General features: G+C 41.4%; 1 protein-coding gene across 3 annotated transcripts in view; it reads left to right on the top strand.

Annotated features, from left to right (window-relative positions):
• Positions 1 to 23381, top strand: part of Phactr2 (phosphatase and actin regulator 2) — a 275578-nt gene that overhangs the window by 126516 nt on the left and 125681 nt on the right. The window lies entirely within an intron of this gene.

Here is a 23381-nt window from a genome sequence, read left to right as displayed (position 1 = left end):
TGCACATATGATGTGGGAGTGTCATATATCAATCTGTTGATTTCATTGGTTAAGTTATAATAAACCAGCTGCTTGGCCTCATGGCTTGGAACATAGATGGGAGGAGAAAACAGAATAGAATTCTGGGTGGAAGAGGAAGTGAGGTCAGACTCTGCTCTGCTTCCGGAGAGACCCGACAGCTCTGCTGGAGCAGAGATGCCATGCTCAGCTGTCCCAGACAGATGCACGCAATGAAGCTCCTCCAATCCCGGATGGACTTAGGCTAGACTCTTCCCGGTAAGCGCACCTTGGGGTGCTTACACACATCATTAGAAATGGGCTAGTCCAGGTGCGAGAATTAGCCTGTAAGGGCTAGAGTTCATGGGCCAAGCAGTTCTTAAATGAATACAGTTTGTGTGTTGTTATTTCGGGCATGAGCTAGCCAAGCGGCCGGGGTGTTGGGGACGCAGCCCCGCCGCTCCTATTTCAACAGATGGCGCCCAGACGTGTGGCTAACTGAATCCACAAAAAGCCTGAGAAAGCTTGGGAAAGAATGGAGTGAAGCATGTTTTCTTGGTAGCAGAAATTTCTTGGGTCTGCTCCGCTTGCTAGAGGCAAGCAAGCGCTCTCATCTAAGAGAGGCTTCCTGACTCAGCTTCAGCTGCAAAACCCTGCAGCTCATTAAGAGGTCCTGCCACGAAACACTTAAACGGTGTTGGTGAAAAGCTGAACGCATGCTTTTCGGTTTTCAGCCGTAGCAGGAAAAAAGTTGTGCTGTTTAAAAATGCCGGCTTTCTGGGCCGTCCTGCCAGGGCAAACTCTGACTGAGGCAGGAGGGCCAACTACCGAGAGAGGACTTGACTGTTGTCTGTTGTAGCTCGCTGGCTGGCAGGGACCTTGAAACGCCATAGAATTGTGGCTATAAACATGGCTACAGCCTGTATCTCCGCCATGAGGCTGGAAAGCTAAGGAATGGACTGGATCTAGCTGGCAAAGCCACGGCTTTAATCCTACTCATATTGCTCAGTAATTTAAAGGCTCGTGTGGTCAGAAAAAGAGAGATATACAGTAAAGAGATTCAAAGACAAAGAAAATGTTTAAATGATTTACAGTGTGTTAAAAATATATGCAAGCTAAAAGTTAAAAGTTCTTAAAAAAAAAAAAGAAAAAGAGAAGTTGTGTGTGGTAGTACACGCCTTTAATCCCAACGCTTGGGAGGCAGAGGGAGATTGACCTCTGTGACTTCAAGGTGTGGTAGCACACGCCTTTAATCCCAGTGCCTAGAAGGCAGAGACAAACAGATCTCTGTGAGTTCAAGGTGTAGTAGCAAACACCTTTAATCCCAATGCCTGGGAGGCAGAGACAGGCGGATCTCTGAGAGTTCAAGGAGAGCCTGGTCTACAGAGTTATTCCAGGTCAAAGAGATACAGAGAATATAAAATTAAAAATAAACGAAATAGAGGTTAAAATAAAGCGTACAAAGATGGAAAATACACAGAGAATCTTGATACTGTATACTATTATGCTCTCTTTGAATTGTTTGAATGCTGAGGAAGGAGCAACAGCTGCTAAAAGATATTTGTTTATAAATGCTGCTGAACTAATCCAACGTAGAGATTTTGATGCCTTGACTTTGAAATTTGGATCTAAGGACATGATACTTTGGAAAGGAGTTTCTTTTTTTGTTTTCACAGAGGATGAGACCCTGTTCATTTCTTCTATTCCGATATGGTATGATGGACCACGCCCTCCTGAACGGTTGCTGTGAATACCTTCAGAAAATTGCTTCGCTCAACTGCCAACTGAGATGAAACTAGCACACAGGTTATACCATGAAAGACCTAATTAACGACGCCCCCATTCAGCAGGAAGCAGTTTGGAGAGAAAAAACTGCGCCCATGTTCCCAAATATGGTTTATAAATGTTCTTTTACATTTAAAGGGGGATATGATATAGATATGAATAATTTGCATTAGTATAGATTTTGCTTTATTGATAGAGATTTAAGGTCAATTTTGAATGTATATAGGTTGTTAATGAATAATCATTAATAGTAGTTAAGCTTGTAGTTATGTTAGTTAAGATTTTCTAGATGTGCATAGATATATTTTAGATAGGCATTCTTCATATCTTTCAAAGGCTAGAGAATATGGCATTTTACATGTTTTAATAACTTAGGACTTTTCATGACAATGAGACACTCTGCTCCTGGCAGCACCAATCTACTTCAAGAGGAAGATGGGCATCGAAGAGGATCCTTATGGAGTTTGATAGCCATTTGGGCAAGAAACTGCTCTTGCCTGGACTATTGCATAAACTGGACACAGAGAACCCGCAGAGAGAGGACTGCTGAACTTGCCTAAAGGTGAGATGATCTTTCGGGGTTCCTGATTCATGAAAGAGTCTGCAAGACATTCTTCAGGACAAGCAGATAGTGACTGCCTTTGAAATTTCCTGCTTTGTGGAAATGTCTGCTGGAAACTATGGGCCTGTAGGCCGAAGATGGATGCCCCAACGGTACAGAGGAACTTTGGGTGACTGTCCAGGCAGCGAGATGTCTCTGTCATTTCTAGAGCTTTGGATGTTAAGTTAAAGCCTTCTTTTTTTTGTTTAAACAGAAAAAGGGGAAGTGATGTGGGAGTGTCATATATCAATCTGTTGATTTCATTGGTTAAGTTATAATAAACCAGCTGCTTGGCCTCATGGCTTGGAACATAGATGGGAGGAGTAAACAGAATAGAATTCTGGGCGGAAGAGGAAGTGAGGTCAGACTCTGCTCTGCTTCCGGAGAGACCCAACAGCTCTGCTGGAGCAGAGATGCCATGCTCAGCTGTCCCAGACAGATGCACGCAATGAAGCTCCTCCAATCCCGGATGGACTTAGGCTAGACTCTTCCCGGTAAGCGCACCTTGGGGTGCTTACACACATCAGTAGAAATGGGCTAGACCAGGTGCGAGAATTAGCCTGTAAGGGCTAGAGTTCATGGGCCAAGCAGTTCTTTAAATGAATACAGTTTGTGTGTTGTTATTTCGGGCATAAGCTAGCCAAGCGGCCGGGGTGTTGGGGACGCAGCCCCGCCGCTGCTCCTATTTCAACACACATATGTGTAGATACTCACAAATCAGAGAAAATTTAAGAAATACTATCATCAAAGATTTGTTTTGCCTTTAAAATATGAGTAAATGTTTTCCGTTCTTATTTGCAATAAAAATGGGGTGTTAGGCAGTCTATTTGGGAGCAGGGCACATTTTTAAGAAAGAACCCCAGGATATTTGACTAAAAATCTTTGAATACACTATTCAACATCCTCTACACATTAAGTACAGGTTAAACACAGATGAATTGTGGGTTTTTTCCTTTGTTGTTGTTGTTGTTTGTTTGTTTTTGTTTTTATGAATCAGTGTAAAATCCCTAATAAAAATTTCCACAAATTTACCAGAAAAGGGAAGTTTTACTGACTCAACAGTCGTCAAGAGCATGTGAGCCCTTCTTGCCCTCTGTGCGCTCATTTCTTTCTCAAAGGTTTCTGTACCCTGATATTAAGTCTCTCCCCTGATGCAATAAATCAGATCAGGCTGAATTAAATCGAGGTTTTAATCTGAGCAAAGTGTTCCCCAATGGTCCCAGGGGAAGGGAGAACCACCAGGAATAAGCTTTTACATGCCCTAGGCGTGGAGTCTCTGAGGGCAGGCTTTCTCAGGGGTGGGGTCTGGAATTATAGGGGCTGGGCTAGGTGGAACTTCCTAACAATCTTTCTAGGCAGCACTTTTAGAGTGAAAATCGTCAATAACATTATCAGGCTGTTTTACTTCTCGGTGTGTATGGGTTACGTAGAGGGATTTGTGAGTGCACACATGATACCACTCTTGTTTACCCAGTGGATAATTGCCTCCAAACTGGGACAGTTTGATGTAGGTGGATCATCTGTCTATGTGTTATTTTCATTGGTTAGTAAAGAAACTGCCTTTGCCCTTTGATAGGACAGCAGCTTAGATAGGTGGAGTAGACAGAACAGAATGCTGGGAGAAAGAAAGCTGAGTCAAGCAGATGCTATAGCTCTCCTCTTTAAGATAGATGCAGGTTAAGATCTTTCCGGTAAGCCACCACCTCATGGTGCTACAAAGATGATTAGAAATGGGTTAATCAAGATGTGAGAGTTAGCCAGTAAGAGGCTAGAGCTAATGGGCCAAGCAGTGTTTTAAAGAATATAGATTCCATGTAATTATTTTGGGTAAAGCTAGCCGGGTGGTGGGAAGCGGCCCGCCAGTCCACACTACAACAGTTCTCAGTTTTCGTTGTAAAGCTTAGGGTTTGGGAGCCCAACTGACTCAGAGATTCCTAAAACAGTGGTAGGAGCAGGCCTCATACTTCCTTAACAACCTGTGCAGAGCTGAGGAGATTTTTACCGGAAGTAGACTATCAGTGCCTGCTCACAGGCCGAATAAGGCCTAGTGCCCACTTGGAGATAAACATATCTGGACATACGTACCTGAACATTGTGTGTGTGTGTTTGTGTGTATGTGTGTGTGTGTGTGTGTGTGTGTGAGAGAGAGAGAGAGAGAGAGAGAGAGAGAGAGAGAGAGAGAGAAAGAGAGAGAGAGAGGCTACAGTTTTATGAAATATGGTCACCTTCTTTCAGGAGCTACCCTAAGTACCCTATGTGGATAATGAGTACCCAGTTCTGCCTCAAGAACCCTCAGGGCTTCCCCAGATCAAAAGACCTGAAGCTCTTTGATAGTTACTAAAACAAACAACATCAAACTCCCCCACAGGTAACTGCCAAACTTGGGGAGTGGGAGGGCTGGACTTCATCTTACAAGCTGTCACCTGGCCTCAGGGACTTTCTTCCCAAAAGCCTCAGACCCAGTGGTCCCAGAAGAGGCCCCTGTAATTTGGCACTTCAAAAACAAGGCTAGTCACAGCACACATCAGGAAGCTGACTCATGCTTTGAGGTTCACCTCTGGATTTGGGGAAAACTGCCTCAAAACAGGTGACCTGGTATTTCCACTCCTGCCTAAAGAAGCTGTTCAGGCTCCTTCTGTCCTTGAACTACAACTTTTTTGAATGCCTTGAATGCTTCTCCAAGGATAACAGGGCCTCAGAAGCTGGCAAGAAAAAACAAACAAACAAACAAAGTTGGAACACCTGGGTCACTTATAATGTTTTGAAGACATTGTATGCCAACTGGCTCTCCAGATCTATGTGGCTTTTGGTTGGAAAGTGTATTTTGATGAAGTATTTTTATGTGAAATAAATGCAACAGAATGGAGACTCTAGAAACACAGTCATAGAATCCTGATTTTAATAAGGCTCTCAAGACAATTCAGTGAAGGAATCATCTTATCAGTAAATAGTACTATGACAAAAAGAATAAGGTGTGGGGCCTGAGCGTGTAACTCAGAATGTTTAATAAGTATGAGCAAATCCTTGGGTTTCTAGTCCCAGAATTGCAATCAATATCAATCAATATTTTTAAATAAAAAGAGTACCCAACTTTAGGCCATAAACAAAGTTAACTCACAATGGAAGGAAACCCAAGTGTAAGAGCTAAAACTCTTCAAAGAAACTGTGGGTATGAATCTTCATGACCTTGGGCTAGGCAATTGACTCATTAACATGCTCAAAAAACATAACACAGGAACAAACAAAACAGCTAAATGGGAAAGGTTGTGCTTTTCTGAAAAAGATATACAAATTGCTACTATACATATAAAGAGGTGCTCATTAGCTTTGACCCCCAGAGAATGCAAATCAAGCCTACAATAGTCAGGGGCTAGAGAAATGCTTCACTAGTTAATATAATAGATTAGGTACTGTTTTTGCAGGGGACCATAGTTTGTTTTCCAGGATCTGTATCTGGCAGCCCTCAACCACCCCATGACTCCAGCGCCAAAGGACCTGACCTTATGTTGGTAGGTACCTACCCTCATGGCAAACACACACACACACACACACACACACACACACACACACACACACAATGCTTCAGCTGCTTTGGAAAAAGAGTTTGCAAGTTTTTTTTTTTGTTGTTGTTGTTGTTTATTGTTTAGCAGGGGTAAGAATGGAGTGTACCATGGTACAAATATGGAGGTCAGAGGGCAACTCCTGTTAAGTCATTTCTCCCCTTCTATCTTCATATGGGTGCCCAGGTCGCCAGGCTTGCCCCTACTGAGTGAGCCATCTCTCTGGCTCTAGTTTCTTAAGCAATGCATCAGAAAGTTACCGTCACCATGCATGTATTCGCCAAAAATTGATCTGTGAAATCCATAGGAACATCACTCATAGCAGGCACAAACTTGAATAACACAAATCTCTATCAAGCTGATGGATGGAAATATATGATATAGCAAATCCCTACAGCAAATGAATGGAGGACTGATCTGGGGATGCACCATGAAGTACCACTGAAAACATGCTAAGTGAAGTGAACCGGTGAGGAAAGGATGCGTGTATGAGTCCATCTACATGAAATATCTGGGATAGGCATATTCCTAGAGAAAGGAAGCCTATTAGTGGTTTCCTAGGGCTGGGGAGACCGTGGAGACAAGTGATGGTCTGGGCTCCGGGGTCTCTTGTTGCAGTGATGAAATATGCAATTGAGGGTGGTTTTGCTTACACAACTCTCTACATACATGTGAAAGTATTCAATTATATATTTTTAAGTGACTGAGTCATAGGGTTTGTGAATTGTGTGTCACCAATACTCCATGGAATTCTTAGTGAAATATGCTCAGAGCCAAATCTATCTACTGAAAAACAGGGTTCTCCCAAAATTGCTTCCCATAGAATTGCTACATGAGAGAAAAGGGGTGCAGAGAGGCAGCAAGTAGACTGTGCCCCTCTAGTTTGTGGTAAAAATTAGAATTCTAACAAGGTCAAAGAGTCTTTTGTAGTCTCACGTAGCACAGACTAGCCTCACACCTACTATGTAGACGAGGATAAGCTTGAACTACAGATCTGTTCTTCCTCTCAAGTCCTGGGGTTACAGGTGTTTGCCACCACTTCCAGCATAAATGGAGCCCTTCAATGACGGTAGAACTTAGTGTAAAGTAAGAAACATCAGGAGTGGGAAAGACTCCTGGATAAAGTATGGTTTTGTGTTTTTGTTTCCAAGTGAGGCTGCAGAGGAAACAACAGACACAGAACCCGTAGGAGGCATGCCCGATGGGACGTGCCTTAGGGTAAGGGGTAAAGTCTACTCCTGTCTATATCTGGGAAACAGCGTGGATGGTCACCACTTCATTACCGGCAAAGCCAAACTCTCTGGTCAGCATGGCGAAGGATCTCCCAGGTCTTTCTGGCTATAATAGCTTGTGCTTGATGATTTTTAAATCTGATTGAGAATTCTCTCAGCATCCATGCTAAATGAGGATACAGGTAGCTGAATTTGTAATTGGATGAACTTTGTGCCCAGCCATACTGATGAATAGAGTCATCACACAAGAAGCGATTACATGCCTTTCCGTAGGCTTTAGAGCTACAACTGATTAGCATAACACTTTTAATTATAACAGTCTGAAAGGGCACGTCAATTGGATTTTGCAGTCCTCAGAAAGAGGAGCATAACAGCGTTGTTAATTTTAAAACTCAGGTTCAAAACAACCAAAGAATAAAGGCTCGATGGGCCAGAGTGAAATATAAAAAAGTATGTGCATGAACATAAGTTCAAATGAAGTTGGGAACGGTTACATTTTCTTTAGTACTTTAAAAAAAAAAACCGTGGTCAGTTTTACACGCAGTAAAGAAGTGCCTATATTTTGAGAGAATACTTCTGTCTGTTTTGACATCGGCACACATCCATATCGTCCACACCCCATCAGGACACAGGCTATTTCCACCTGTCAGTAGAGTGCTCTGTCCCATCCCAGTCAGTCCTCTCTGAGCTTCCGACATCACAGTTTTGTCCTTAGCCTCTTCAAGTTGGTGAAGTTGCTTCAAAGCCTTCCTTTGGTTGGGTTTATCACCGGATTCCATAGCTTGGCTTCTCTGCCAAGGAGGGAAGATCAGCGTCCTGGGGATTCGCTGATGAGGACCCTTGGAATCAGCAGCCTGGGAAAGGATGGAGGAGGAATAGGAAGGGGTAGAAAGACAGTAGGGTTCGGAGGTGCCTGCCTCCAAACACCACCCACCCCTACTGACTTCACTCGTAGGTTTGATGCTGGATGGTGTGTTAGAACTGCCTCAAGCTATTGCCCGTTGTGGCCCTGCAACCATGGGCAGCAACCATGTGGGCTGCTTCCCTGGGATATCGCCAGCAATACTCCTGACAGCTGGGAGAATAAAACCTTTACTTGTGAGGAAGGTTTCAGGCAGCACAGCAGAGCACAGCACACACAGCACAGGGTTTTATGGTTGAGTAGGATTCTCCTACTGCATATGTGACAGTTGATTCAATCTGGTGATAGTTCTTCGACCTGTTTCAGATCTGGGCGATTGAAAATTAAAGCCGCAGGTTGCTGAGGAGTAGTGAGCTTGCCTAGCATGCTGACAGCCTGGGTTTGATCGGCAGCCCTAAGAAAACAAACAAACAAACAAACAAAAACAAAAGCAAAACAAACAACCAGAATAAAGTTGTGGGGCGCGTTGCCCCAGCTACAGGGAAGCCTGCTGCTGTAGGTTGGTTGCTTGACATTGAAACCAGCCTGGGCCATACAACAGGATCTAGGCCCAAAAATAAATGAAGCTATGATGAATATTCTTGAACAGGTCTGTTTATGGGTGCATGTTTTTATTTCTCTTGGACAAGTGACAAATAGAATGTATGAGTCATAGGCTAGGTGCATGTTTATAGAAACTGCCAGATAAATTTACAAATTCCCAATTATTCTATCCTCCTGCCCTTGTCTCCGAGTCCTCGTTACTGTAGATCCTTAACTACACTTGGATTAGCCAGTCTTTTTGTTTTAGGGAAAACTTTAAAAGTTTGCCACCCAGTTGGAGAGGAATTGCACAAGGTTTAGGGTCCATGTCAGATTTTAAGTCTGTGATGTAATGTGAAACATAGTCTCACTTGCATTTCTATGCAACCGTCATACGCAATCTGTTCACTCCATTATCCTGACAGTGAACTTCTATTTCTTTTTTTTTTTTATTGATTTTATTGAGCTCTACATTTTTCTCTACTTCCCTCCCTGCCTCTCCTCTCCCTTTCAGCTCTCTCCCAAGATCCCCATGCTCCCAATTTACATAGGAGATCTTGTCTTTTTCTACATCCCATGTAGTTTAGATCCATGTATGTCTCTCTTAGGGTCCTCATTGTTGTCTAGGTTCGAGCTTCTATTTCTAAATATATTTTAAAATAAGATTCTCAAAGCTCAGGTAGGAACTGAAAACAGACCCTGAAGTTGAACCACTGAAGTTCAAATGCAGGGTTCCCTGGATGAACCTAAGCTACAGTGCTAGGATGCTGTTTCTTAGTGTATTATTGCCATAATAATAATAATAATAATAATAATAATAATAATAATAAGTGTATGTGCTTTAATAAAAAAATTTTGTCATTTATGTGTGTGTATCTCTGTGTATATGCATACATGTGTGTGTACATGTGTGTGTGCATGCATGTGTGTGTGTTCCTGGATATCGGAAGAGGGTCTCATACCTAGAACTAGAGTTACAGAGGGCTGTAAGACACCTAATGAGAGTTGGGTTTTGGGAACTAAGTTCCAGTCCCCATCACAAAATTCACTAAGGTGCTCTGAACCATTGACCAGCACTCGAATAATCCTGCTGTGACTAAATGTTGTTACAGTGTTTAGTAGAAGGCTAAGTTTTTAATCCTTGTATATAGATCATATTGATTAATCCTCACCTAACCTAGCCACCTATCTATAGAGAACAATTTATTTCATTGTGGGGGGCAGAATTTAGTCAGTGTTTTATATTTGGGATAGTCATTAGGCAAATACAATATTACCACAAATTATGTAGTGTACAAGCGATCTCAAATTCTGAGGCTTAGAATAAAGTATAGTCTAACATTATCTTCTCCTTAGACCTTCAGGACTGTCAGTTGAAGTCAAGGCAGGGGTCGATCAGGGCTGTGATTGACAGGTGAAGGCTCTGTATCCCAGCTCACTGACTGCGGCAACATTACATTTCTGACAGAACGACAGACTGAGGACCGGCTCGGTTTCTTGCCAGCTGTGAGCCTGAACCTGCCACACTCTGGATCTCACGATACCTCCATGCTATAGCTTACCAGTATGATAACTTGCCTCTTGCCAGAAGGAAGGTGAGCATCCTCTGGCAAGACAGCTATTAGAGTCTTACAAAATACAACCATATGATCACACTTGCACGCATCCTTCTCATAGTGTGCTGGTTAGGGGAAAGCCACAGGCTTTGCCTGCTCACAAAGGATGGAGTCACACGGTGGTGTGGATACCCAAGGCCCCCCTACTGTGGAGAAATACATATTTATCTTAATGAGTCGACGCATAGGTTAACTAAAGGCCTCTGTCAGGTTTGTTAATTTGTGCTGATTGCCAGCTAATGAGAGCCTCTGTTTAGCTTTAGTATGCTACATTTCAAACTGATCTTTAACAAGGGAAGAGAAGAGAAACTGAATAGAGTTGTAGCGGGGTCTACTGAAAATTTAAATGTGTGGATTTCAGTAGGTGCATATTAAACGTGATTTTAGTAATAGCCAGATCTTAGGTTTTCTCAATCCCTGACCCAAAAAAACTCATGCACTTCTATAAATGATGCTCTCTTGACACCTCGCTTACTGGAAAGCCTCCAGGGAAGCCAGTCCTCTGGCATTTCTTTGGCATCCTCAATTTCCTTTAACCACGTCTTCTGGTACTCACAGATGTAAATGGTATATTGATAAAGATCAATCATCGATTCTTCATTCCTGTATAAAATGCTGGGCACTTAACCATGTTCCTGCCCCGCTGCTATTACAAAAGTAAATGCTTTCTTAACCATTATAATGTCACTCCAAGTGATATTAAATCCAAGGAGCATGATAGATGAACAGCCACGGTATAAATGCCACTGAGGAGGTTACTATGGAGACACGAAGATAAGGGTCCAGGGGACTTCACCTCTAAGTGGCCTGCCTCTTAGAAAACAAAATAGCAGAGAAGTGGAAGGCAGATACTGACAATCAATTCAAGTAGACAGATAATAAAAACCCGAAGGAGGGGAGTCTTTTAGGAACTTCTAGAAGGTAGAAATAGAAGTTTAACAGTCAGACAGAAGATGGGGAGAAAGTAAGTCATGAATTGTAAACAATTATAGTGCTGGCAGGCTGCATAATTGTCTCATTCTCCAGATAGCAATATCAGTTTTCAGGTACCAGATATTCCTATATTGACATAAATAATGGAACACAGCTAAAATATTCATAGGGCTTTAGCATAAAATGAAACACTCTAAATGAAGTGAGGTATCATTTCACACAGAAACAAAGTAAAAAATAATCACCTTAAAATCGCCAAACCCAACTGGGAAATCTATGGTGTCAGTGGCTGTCTCTTCATTAAATGTAAATATTACATTCAGCACTGGTTCATAGACACAAATCAATGGCTGTGTCCCTGGTTCACAACACTGCCTACACGGCTGTGGAGAAGAAATCAAATTATTTGAAGAAATAGTACAAGCAGTGGACGTCCATGTGGCGTTTGCAATATTTATAGAACAGCAATTTCTGCAGCGTTTTCTCCTGCTAAACAGAAAAAAAAATAGATTCTCTAGGGTATAACAATAATTTCGCAAGAAAAACTGCCTTCCCGGTGGTTCGCCCGCCCCCCCCCCCGCCCCCCCTCTATTGGGCCCTTTCCTAACTTAACAGAACTTTCCCTGTATGTTTTCAAAATGGGAGGCCGTCTACTTGGAGAATTTGGGGGAATAAAAATTGGATTTTAAAAATGGCACTTTGCTGAGTGCGTTTTGCGTGCCCGCTTTCTAATCGCGTGACTATATAAATTCTCCCCAAATAAATCTTGTTTTGACGAAAGATTAAGTCAGAACACCTGCAGGCTCCAGGGGCCCCTCTCTCCCTTCCTGCTCCTCGACTGCTGTCTCTGTCACCTGTTTGGGGACTGTGTCACCTCTCCCTAATTGAGAAGTAATTTGCTGTATAACTAGAATCCGCTCTATCGTAAAAGAGCCTCTGTAATATGCGCACGTCTCCCCAGAGGGCTGTTTAACTTGGAGGGATTCTTAGGCTTACATTTGCATTCTCGAAGAATCAGAGCATTTCTTCAGGAATTAAAGTTCTACTCCCTCCCCGCCCACCCCATTTCGAAATTCCTGGAATATGTGAGGAAGGAGCTGTTGAAGTTAAGCCCGCCGAACAGAAGAAATTGCTTATTCCGCTCCCTTAAGACATCAATTGGGGTTTTGAAGATACAATTATACTACAAATAAAAAATATGACAGAGATGTATTCACTCTACAGGGGATAAAAATAAGCAATGCGTAGTTCTTCATCTGTTTTTCATTATTGGATTCCGAGCTATTTAATAAAGTGGTTTAAATAACAACTCAAATTCATCCGCATCCCCCTCCCTCGAAATGCAAAATAATAACTTTTAAATTACCTCCCTAGTAGCGATGCTTCAGCTCTGCTAACTTCCTGGAAATGCTTTCATCTTAAATTACATTCACCTGCATCCCAATTACTTTTTCCATCTCTGCTTGTGGGCCATTCTCTAAGGGTATGTTGAGTCACATTCGCTTTCCACAGGGTTGAATGAGAGTCCTGACTTTACCAAGCAATGAATCATCCGTCTTGTTAAGCTCTATTTTATTGCTGCTTTTATTTTCCTTATTTCCAGTCTTGCTCCTTTCCCCTTTCCTTTCCCTCTCTAGGGTCAATAGCTTGATACTTACCTAACTCGATGCGTGATTGAGTCATGTATTTCTGAATAAATCTCCCTTGATTTTTAATAAATACCAAACTATGCCTAGCATTCTCATCACCCGATTAGTTTCATTGTACATGTTTTCCAGTATTTTATGATTGTTTGGTCCCAAAGAGAAATTTATAAACTGTAGTTTGATTTCCTATGTTTTCTTAGTGTGTTGATTTGGGTTTCTAAAAACATGTGAGAAAAAAAAAAAACCTGTTTTCCTTGTTGGTTTCTATTTTAACTGGACAATACGGATGATGCTCGGAGGCTGGGGATTATGTAATATGAGTTCTTTTAAATTTATTGAGATTTCTCTTATCATGCAGAACTTGCTCAATGGTATATTTTCCATATCTGTCTGTCTGTGTGTCTATTGGTCTTTCCTTCTTTTTCTCTTGGTACTAACGGTCAAACCAGGCTTTATATATGCTAGACAAGTGTTCTATCACTGACTGAGTTTCTGCTTTCTATTTCTTCTGTCCCTGTCTCTAAGGTTGTCTGTTACATTGAGTTTGGTCAATTGGACTATCCAACCCCATAACTATAAAAATGTCCTGTTTTCATAATCTCATGGCATTTTAGTGATGTGCTAAAAACCTCACCACATTACTAGAATACCCAGCCACTTAGTGATTCCTTTCAGTTTGACGTATTTCCAGGTTATGATCTCAGAGGCACACAGGTTTATAGTTTGTATAAAAAACACCTTGTTGGACCAATCTACCATTATATAGTAGGTCTCTCTGCTCTTTATTATTGTGACTTAAATTTTGATTAATATATTATTAATGTTGATATACCAGTTTTTTTAGTTAGCATTTTAGATGTAGGGATTATGCTGGTTTGAATGAGATCCCCCTCCCCCCATAGGCTTAGGTATTTGAACACTTGGGTCCCATTTGGTGGCACCATCTGGGGGAGGTTTAGAAGGTGTGACCTTGCTGACAGAAAACTGGAGTTGGACTTTGAGACTTTAAAGTCTGATGTCACTTTCAGTTCACTCTCTCCGGTTCCCGTTTGTGGTTGAGGATGTGCAGTCTCAGACTACTGATGAGGCTGCCATGCCTACTGCCTACTGCTATGCCTTCCAACTGTGGTGGACTCTCATCCCCCTGGAACCATAAGCCAAAATGAACTCCTTCATCCTTAAGTTGCTTTTGGGTGCGGTGTTTTATCACGGCAACAGAGAGGTAACCAATGCTCTTAGCTTTGCTTTCAACTCTGGCGTTTTGGGCTTGTCGACTATAATTCTCAAACAAAGAGGTTTATTTCTGTTTCTTTCCATCGTTTAGTTTCCATGTTTGTATAAAAAAGTCTATTCTGTTTATGTCTATCAAATTTACTAATTTGGACTGAATCATCTTAATATACATGTGTATTAACCCCCTTATTGTTCTTAATATTGGTGAGATTTTCTTTAATTTCCTTTTTTGAGTTTGGAATCCTGTTGCGGTTTTCTTGCTATTTGAAACAGTAACTTTTTCTAGATAATGCTAAACGATTTAATTTATCTGTCTTCCTTTTTATCACAATCAGGACTTGAAGATGTTAAAAATTGTCTACCCCTATTTTGAACAGCCTATATTTGATCAAATTCACCACCATTCTGTTGCCTTGTGTGCTAATGCTCTTTGCATAGTTCACCTATCTTTGGGCTCATTTCTTTCTTGCTAAGGAATTTCTTTCTTGCTGGAGAGATTAAATAATTTCAATGGTTGGTTGATTTAGCGCGCACCTCCTTAAATTGCGAATTGTAACCATATGGGGGGTCACAAAACTGAATATGGCGGTTGTGAAAAATTTGGCAGTAGTGAAACTTTCCTGGGTGCACAATGACAAAAACTGATACAAAGTCAGATGTAATTGGTAGGATGGCTTGACGGATAGAAGTGCTTGTTGGCAGGGTTGGAGAGACGGGCTCAAGGAGTAAGGGCTTATATAGCTGTTACAGAGGACTCCACGCCTCCCTACTCACAGCTGCCTGTAACTCCAGCTCCATGAGGATCAGTGTTCTAGACTCCCCAGGCCCCTTTACCCACATGGAAATAACCACAGTCACACCCCTGGACACACAATTTTTAAAAAAAATTAAAAAGTACTTGCCACCAGAACTGAAGACCCGAGTTTGATTTCTGGGACCCACATAATAGGAGGAGGGAAGTCACGCCCTAGAGCTATCCTCTTACCTACACCTGTATACATGGCATGCACATGTTCTTACTCATGCACACACACACACACACACTAATTAAACGAATAATTAAATGTAATCAAAATCAGATGCATACTAAGTCCATGGCAAGTTAGAGAAAACGGTAACTTTTTAATATATTCTTGCCGGCATTTTTCACCTTGGGAATATCAAATTAGTATATCTTCGGATTGTATTGTGCCGGAATGTTATATTTTAAAAAGTACTGTTTGAGTTGTAGACTTGGGTTTCACTTTTTAAAAACAGTTCAATGGATTTTGGCTTGAGGTTAGGGCAAAATTTCCAACAAATTCTGAGCAAACCCTAAATATAAGTCTGCCGCTTTGTACTATGTATGTATGTAGGCAAAGTAGCAATCTAAGTCTTTAGGGTTATGAAATCAAAATATTGATCAACTCTGAAGCCTGTTGTAGATGCACTGTGCCCTGCAATACCACGTTTAGTCAAGATTTAATTCGGTGTGTAAAAATAGGCAAGTAAATCCATATCATCCATGTGTAAATTTTCCATCTTTAATAAATGTTAAAATTATTTGTATGCCAAGTAATTGTTCTAAAACAAAGTTCTTTTTACCTTTTATTAGCAGCAATTTATAGACCTATTTTATATCTCTCCATATCTGAGGTCATGTAAAAATTTCTAGAGGGTTCCAGGGTCACAAGTGGAGAGAGTTCAGGAAGTCCATATTTAGTGAATATGGACTTATTTGGATATAGGATTCTAAGATAATACTGATTTCTCCATAGTACTAATAACAGACACGCTTCTCCTGACTTCTCCATTTATGATGATTAGTTAAAGAGGCAACTGTGTTTCCTACCTACTGTTTGAATTTTCCCCTTCATTCTTCACACTCAGCTTAAGTGGAATTTGTGTAGCTATAGGCTGATTTTCTTTTTCGTGTTGGTTGTACACTACTCATTTCATTTGGATAAACATCTTGAAATTAATGTTCTGAGTTTCCACTTCCAGCCCGTGGCACTCACTTCCTGTTCTAGTTTAAATTAGAATGTCGGCTTGATCCTTCCAGTGGGTCAGAAGACACCTATTGAACACTCCTAGCTCCACCCCCACACTTAATCCATAAGGAAGTTTGACTCCACCTTCAAAATGTATCAGGGTCCAGGAGCATCTCACAAATCCCACTGCCGCATCTTGTTCTCAGCCGCCACCATTTGCAGCCGGGGATATTTTCACAGTCTCTCTTTTCTCCTCCGTTCTCAATTTAGAAGCCACCAGGATATCTCCAGCCATGCTGCCCTGAATGCACCTGATCTCATCAGAAGCCACCATGAGCCTAACATATGTCAGATCACACTGTTGCCTCTCTAATTGTCACCGAGTGCCTAGCCTATTTGTAATAAATAGCCTATTTGTAGTAAAAGTCACAGTCTTCCTGCTTAGATGCAAGGCCCTACACAGCAGATAATTCCTTTTTCCTTGGGCATTGAAAAGTTTCTGCACCCCAATAAGCCTCGCCACCAACACAAACTGAATTAGAAAAAAGCCCAGGTTTAACGGGCAAACCACTCCCAGATGCTTTTCTGCCCCCAGAGAGGAAGAAAGACAAAAAAAAAAAAAAAAAAAAAAAAAAAAAAAAAAAAAACCCACACACAAAACACGTGTCTGTTTTCTGTGGGAGCAGTTTAAATACCCAGTGGGAATGACCTTGAGCCTCTCTGGTGGAGGAGTAGTGTCTGGTGGGCTTTCTGAGATGAAGCAGGGTTTGGAGAGAGATGGGGGAGGTGGATAGAGTTGGAGCTTCCGCAGAACATTAAAGACTCTTTAGATATATCGATGCCAGGGGCTAGGGTGGAGCTTCTACCTGAACAGCTATCACTCTGCTTGAACTCACTGGTCCCTTTAGACTCCGCAAACATGTAAACCATGTCCCTATATTGGCTTTATATTAACTATTGGTTTGTTGTCGTTGCTGATTTTAATCCTTGGATCACTCTTCTCCTAGATTGCCACTTGGCTAGGTCTCTTCCCTCTTTCACGTTTTTTCATAAGCATCGTCTTATGGAGGGGGGGGCTGTTGTGAATCTCCCCCTAGCCCAGGCTCTCTCAATCCCTTTTCTGCTTTGAGCACTTTTTACCTTAATATGTCCATTGCTCATTTTTTAATCTTTTACTTAGAACACAAGCTCTATGAGTAGGTATATATGTGTATATATAATATATAGTATTCCCCCTATATTAATCTCCATTCTAAGTACTTGGGATATGTGTGTTTGTACATACATGTTTATGAAGCAACAAATATAACATAGTGTAGTATAATTGTATTTTCATAATGACATGCAGTTTCAGGTCAAATAATCATTAACTTAAGAATGAATAAGCAAACTGATGTAGGTATATAATGGAGCACATTCAGAATAAAAAAGGGAAAATATGAATATATCGGACTGTGCGGACAATTTTTAAATTAAATGAAATAAATCAACTATAAAAATCTGCTGTATATAATTTCATTTATTTGAAATTTCAAGAAATGAATCTATAGGGGTGGTATACTGCCTTTATAGTCACCATGATAAAATACCCGAGGGAAGCAATGAAGGGAGGAAGATTTCAGTCCATTATCCCAGGGTGGGTCTGATGGGACCAAACCAGCTCATATCTTAGCAACCCAGACAGAGACGGAGAGGGAGAGAGGGAGGGAGGAGCGCAGAGAGAGCCTGTGCTAGCATGTACGTCCATGATGACCTGTCTGTCTTGCTCCTTTCCCCCTTTTCTCCCACCCTGACCCCAGCCAATGGAATGATGCCCACAGTCAGAATGAGCTGTCCCATCTCGGTTAATCTTCTTTAGAAGCGCCCTCCCAGAAGCACCCAGGGGTATGCTGGGCACACCTCTAGGCGCTCCTCTAACTAGTCCAGTTGACGAATCTCACTGGCAGTCAAGGCTAGCCATCACAGGTGGATATCAACCCATTGGGTGTCTGATGCTAGGGATGAGCATGTGTGCTGTGGGATAGGGACCAACTTCAGGCTGTACGATGGGACTCGGCTTACGGGCGTTCCTTATCAGAACCCACAGGACTGTTTACTTGATAAAGCGTGCATTTTAGAATTTGTAACATAGTCCCCAAAAAGCTGCAGCAGTAAACAAGTGAACATAGTTTAGTCTGATTGCATACGATCAGATTTAATTTTCCTGTGATTTGAGAAGCAGTTTAAGTCACGAGGGGGGCATCTTCTCTGAAACCAGGCACCAGCTCTGTGTGGGAACTATGCCAATGGAGAAACTAGGTTCAATCCCCCCTGCTCTGTGTTGTTGACACCGGGAGGAACTGACATCTATCAGGGTAGTCACTGTCAGGGTAGGATGCTGCATCCCCTTCCCTGACACAGTACTCAAGCGAGACTGACACCAAGGAGCGTTCCTATTCCACTTGTCCTCGAGCCCATGAATTAAAGGCCTTGCTCATGGTAGGTATGCAGTCTTTAGTAGTTCCCTGAAGACATGACTGTCTCATCAAGAAGTCTATAGAAGGACAGAGATACAGTCAGTGACGGACTTGCTATTTTCAGTACACTATGAGCAAACCATGCATGTCTTGCTGGCTAGTTTTTTGTTGACTTGACACAGGCTAGAGTTGTCTGTCATAGAAACCCTAACTATATATTCACATACAGATGAGTTTTTGTCTATTGTTGGTATTAAGAAGATAACATAGGTATTTATCCTGTGTGTATTAAGTGCTCATTGTCCCAAACACCTTGTTAGGGTCTGGGAATGAATACAGTAGTTATTATTATTGGACTTGACATCAAACTATTATTTTCTGTAGCCCAAGCAGTAATTTTTGGGGGCATTTTGAAGATTGTTTTCTATAGATTTTGGTTAGTGAATTAATAAAGATTTTGAATTTTATAGCAAAGTTTCAGGTATTGTGAATTGGTCCTTTTTTACATCTAAGGTGTTTTTCCTCCTAAAGTCTTTGGAAAAAAACATTCCAGTCCACCCCTTGAGTGCTTTATTTTCTGAGTAAATCTTCCAAGAGTTGGCTCAGTCAGAAAGTAAGCACACAGAAGCCTCTCCATGCCCGCTGCTGAGACTAGCTCAGGGAGGGGCCCAGGAGAGGTATTTTGTTAATCCTGTTAGCCTGAGAGAGGAGAAGGAGGGAGGAGACTCCGGAAATAAATCATATAAAAGTATGAGAACAATAGGAAAGAAAAACTTGCCTTACAGGTTGATTTCCTGCTCGGCCTAGCATTTGTGGAATGTGATCGCTTCTCTTTTTTCCCAATGCTTGATATAACTGGAAAGTCCAAACTTGTGAGTCTTAGCCTGGATTCTCTTTTTTGTTATGATAACACTAGTGTTCTCTCAGAATTCTAGAGCTAAAGAAAATGGAGAAGAACCCACTGCCACCTCGACAGAGTAACATTTTAAAATGTAAACTCAGGTTATATTTCCAGAACTTCAGCCCAAAGTATAAAATCTAGAAAGCCTTCTATTTGCCTTTAGTGGCCACAGCTTCCTAAGGACGCTGCCTGCTGCAGAATGTAGCCACGTTCTGAAAGAAATAGAAAGTTGTAAAAACAAAAACAAACAAAACAAATAAAACTGGAATGTTGTCTAATAAAATAAACTCACTTGAAAACCTGAAAATATTTGCTTATTGGATTTTAGTTTCTGGGGTACAAATACTTTTATCACATTATTAGAATGTTTGTGTTTAAGCATTCTTACCACTGGAAAAGGGTGCTCCAGAGACTCTTAGGGAGAAGGGAGAAAAGACAGTTCTCTACTTAGGAATTCTCGACAGAGTAAGTACATAGAAAGCAATGATCTAAAATGACCCTTTTGGACAATCTTTCAGTTTCCCTTGGTTCTTCTAAATAAACACTTGTACCTTGAAAACAGATAATTAAGGGGGGAAAGCTCTCCTTGGAAAGTCACTGAGTTTACATTCTCTCCCCTTCACGTCAGGAAGCCTTTGCTACAACTACAATTCCCATTAGCCGAGGAAAGGCTACTAATTTGTTAAATTTTCACAGTCAAGTCCAAAAATAAGAATGTATGTTAACACACTCTGGAAACTCGTACATGGCCATTTCTGGTTGCTCCCCGGGCCACTGTGGTTCTTGTCACCCATCTAATTGTTTCTGGTGGGGGAGGGGAGCGCCCATTTAACTCTTCTTTTCACCATGAGCGCCTACCTCCATGTTCCAGAGTCAGACAATGGCTTTGAGCAGGTCTGATGGGTCCAAGCAAGACAATAGACCCCTGACTAGGACTCAGGACATCTGAGTTCATCTCTCTCTATGCTTAAAATTCTCCCCCGGTCACCAAATTATATTTCTGCAATTTGGACCTTGACCTCCTAGGAAAGGACTTTTTGATAGTCTAGGTTGGTAAAGGTTAGGTTGACATCTGCTTTCATTTGCCACTGTCCTTTCCATCCGCGACAAGTGCAGTTGTCACTTTGGATACCCCAGATGGCTGAGTTTAATAACGCCCGTGGCAGACAAGTCAGGGAAACCTGAGTGATGGGGTAAAGTGTTTGAAAACCTCCTACGTACAAGCGCTTGCTCCTAAAAGCGCACTGTCTCCCAAGGGAAATTCTAAGTAAATCCCCTCGATTTCGTTTCTTCCTGGAAGTAAATGAATAAGTCACAGTTCTTCCGATGATGGAAACTATACTGGGCAATGGGGGAAAAATCAGTAAATGCTATTCTTCTATTCTCAGGGATATTTAATATAGAGAGTTTCTCGAATCCAGTGGTGGGAGACAAAGATGCTGAAGAAGGTAGCACTTTCTGGTTTAGAATCAACTTGTTCCATTGTAAGGAATGTGGCAAACCAGGTGGCATCAGTTTTGCAGGTTCATAAATGGATCTTGTGTGGCCCCCCTCCCTCCAAACCAGCACCCAAATCCATTGCTGTGTTATCTGCCAGGATCTCACTCCACAAGAGATCAGTTTAGAAATCCAGAATGGAGTTTGGGGCCAAAGGTACCAATGTTGAGAAAGTATATGCAGGTGACCTCTTCTGATGGGCACTCATCTTTTCTAGCATTTTAACTGGTTCCCTAGAATGAGTATTCTAGGAGAAATGCCCGTTTTTCTTGTGACATTAAATGTTCCTAGCATCCACTCTAAACCCATGAGAGCAACTCCGGAACTATCTGTGTAAGTTCAGTATGGCATGAGTGAGGCGTCTGGGAAGAAACTTATCTTAAAATACTTCTGTTCTTGATACAGTGTCTTACTTGTAGCTCAAGCTGACCTGGAACTTACTGTGTAGCACAGGAAGGCCCAGAAATCATGGCAATCCCCCTGCCTCAGCCTTCCAAGTGCTGGGATTTCAAGTGTGAGCTACCATGTCCAGTTTGAAAATACTCTTGTTGTATTTCACTTCCTAATCTTCATGTTTTGACCTCAAAAGGAGACTTGGGATTTGCTGTAGACTTCCTCTCTGTGCACTGGCTTAAGTCCTCCGCTAAGACACCAAACCCCAGCAGAAACGCTGGAAGCAGGATGCCCCCATCCTCGTAAAGGAACCTTTGAGCACACTTCCTACAGTTTGGCTGATGTACTTCCAGGGTAATCTAACAGGACTGGGAGAGTTTCTGGGAAAGATGTAACTTGATCACTGGTTATTACAGTTCCAGAGGAGGCCAAGAATCAGCCATCGAATCAGGGTGAAAACAATCTTGAACAGGGAAATGTGGATGTATTAAGCAAATCCTAAAAGAAAACTAGCACCATCGAGCACTCCTTTCCCCCATAATGCTTCAAATAAGACTTTGTAGAGGGGGGAAAACAAGCCTCACTCTCGTTTCTCAAAGAGAAGAAATAGTGATAGCAAAAACCATTGTACCACAGTTTGACATTTATCATCCTAAAACGCTTCTATTATAAACTTTCAATGGGCAGAATTTACCGTGTTCTCCCTGAACAATGACTTCCTTTATCAGCGAAGCTCTGCACCATGGTAAGATCTCTCTCCTCTTCACTTCCACAAACATTTCGCTTGTTTGCTTCTTAAGGCAATTTAAAGCAAAGAAACCAGAGACCAGCAAGTCATGGTTCCCTTTCACCGCTGAGAATGTGTTCTCAGAACACAATGCCCTGTGTGCTTCGGGCACCCCATGATGAGAGATGCTGTTGATGTTACTGTCCTAACTACAACTCACGTTTTGGTTAAGTCTTTGGGTTTCATTTTAAGAATTGGGATTTCTTGAGTGTGGTGCATACCTCAGTAGCAGAGGGCCCGCCTAGCATGCAAACAGCCTCAAGGGTCCAATTCCCAACACCCCCAAATAGTCACAGTTTTCTTATTTCTTAAGAGCTTTTTAAGGAAAAGAACTTCCCACCAAAGGAGAGGGACCACTTACTTGACTGTGATTGTTGAACAAGTGTCTTTCAAAAATCAAAACAAGGTCCCACTGAGCTCAGTTATACACACAGTAAGGAAATGTGGTTTTTATGATTAAAGTGCTAAAGCAGATGATCTTATAAGGTCTATAATGAACAATATTTTTATATTTCAGAGTTGATTAGGATAAACTAAAAGATGAAAGGTTACATAAGCAATGTGGCTAAAATATACTTTTTTAATGAAATGTATATATTCAGAAAGGGGTATTCAATCATATTTTGCAACTCATAACAGAATATACTCATGTAGCTACCTTCTGTTGGATATGGTACATTTATATATACATATACATTCATGCCTACACACACACATATGTATATATACTAAATCTAGATCACTCAGCTTGCTATACTCTGTAATAGCAAAACTTTTATCTGTATTCACAGTTTTTAGAAACTTGAGACGTAATAGAATATTATAGGGGTGTTAATTCAGCTTTGGGGGCATAATAGTTTGTCAAATAAACTACTGTTGCTGCTATAGTTATGTTATATTATGTTACCTTGTTATGGTTGTGTCTGCCTTTGAGTGTTTTAAACACCTTACTTGACAAGTGATTCTTCGGAGGCGTAGAGGAGACAAGCGAGCTAGAATTGTAGGTGGTAGAGTCAAGTCTGTATATGCTCAGTTGACGTCACACATAGGCCACTGTGGACATGACTGACTTGTGCCGTCTAACCCAAAGCCATTAATTTTGTTTTGTTTTTATTGCATTTGGTGAAGGGAAGATAATTGTTAACAAGAGGAAAACACTACGCAATGGCCTCTCTAACAGGTCTGCAATGCTGCAAACAATATAAGGAAGGAACTAACTTTAAAGAAACAAATTTTCCTAAATTAAGTACCAGTGACAAAGTACTTTAATGTTTTTTTTTTCTTCTTCTCAGACCTAGAGGATCATTTGACATTGAACCTTCACAATTAA

The sequence above is a fragment of the Alexandromys fortis genome, unplaced genomic scaffold (genome assembly GCF_014885135.2).
Source record: "Alexandromys fortis isolate MF-2015 unplaced genomic scaffold, M_Fortis_MF-2015_v1.1 scaffold_215, whole genome shotgun sequence".
Classification (NCBI taxonomy): Eukaryota; Metazoa; Chordata; class Mammalia; order Rodentia; family Cricetidae; genus Alexandromys; species Alexandromys fortis.
The sequence above is the reverse complement of the archived record's forward strand: the minus strand, read 5'-3'. Positions and strand labels throughout refer to the sequence as shown.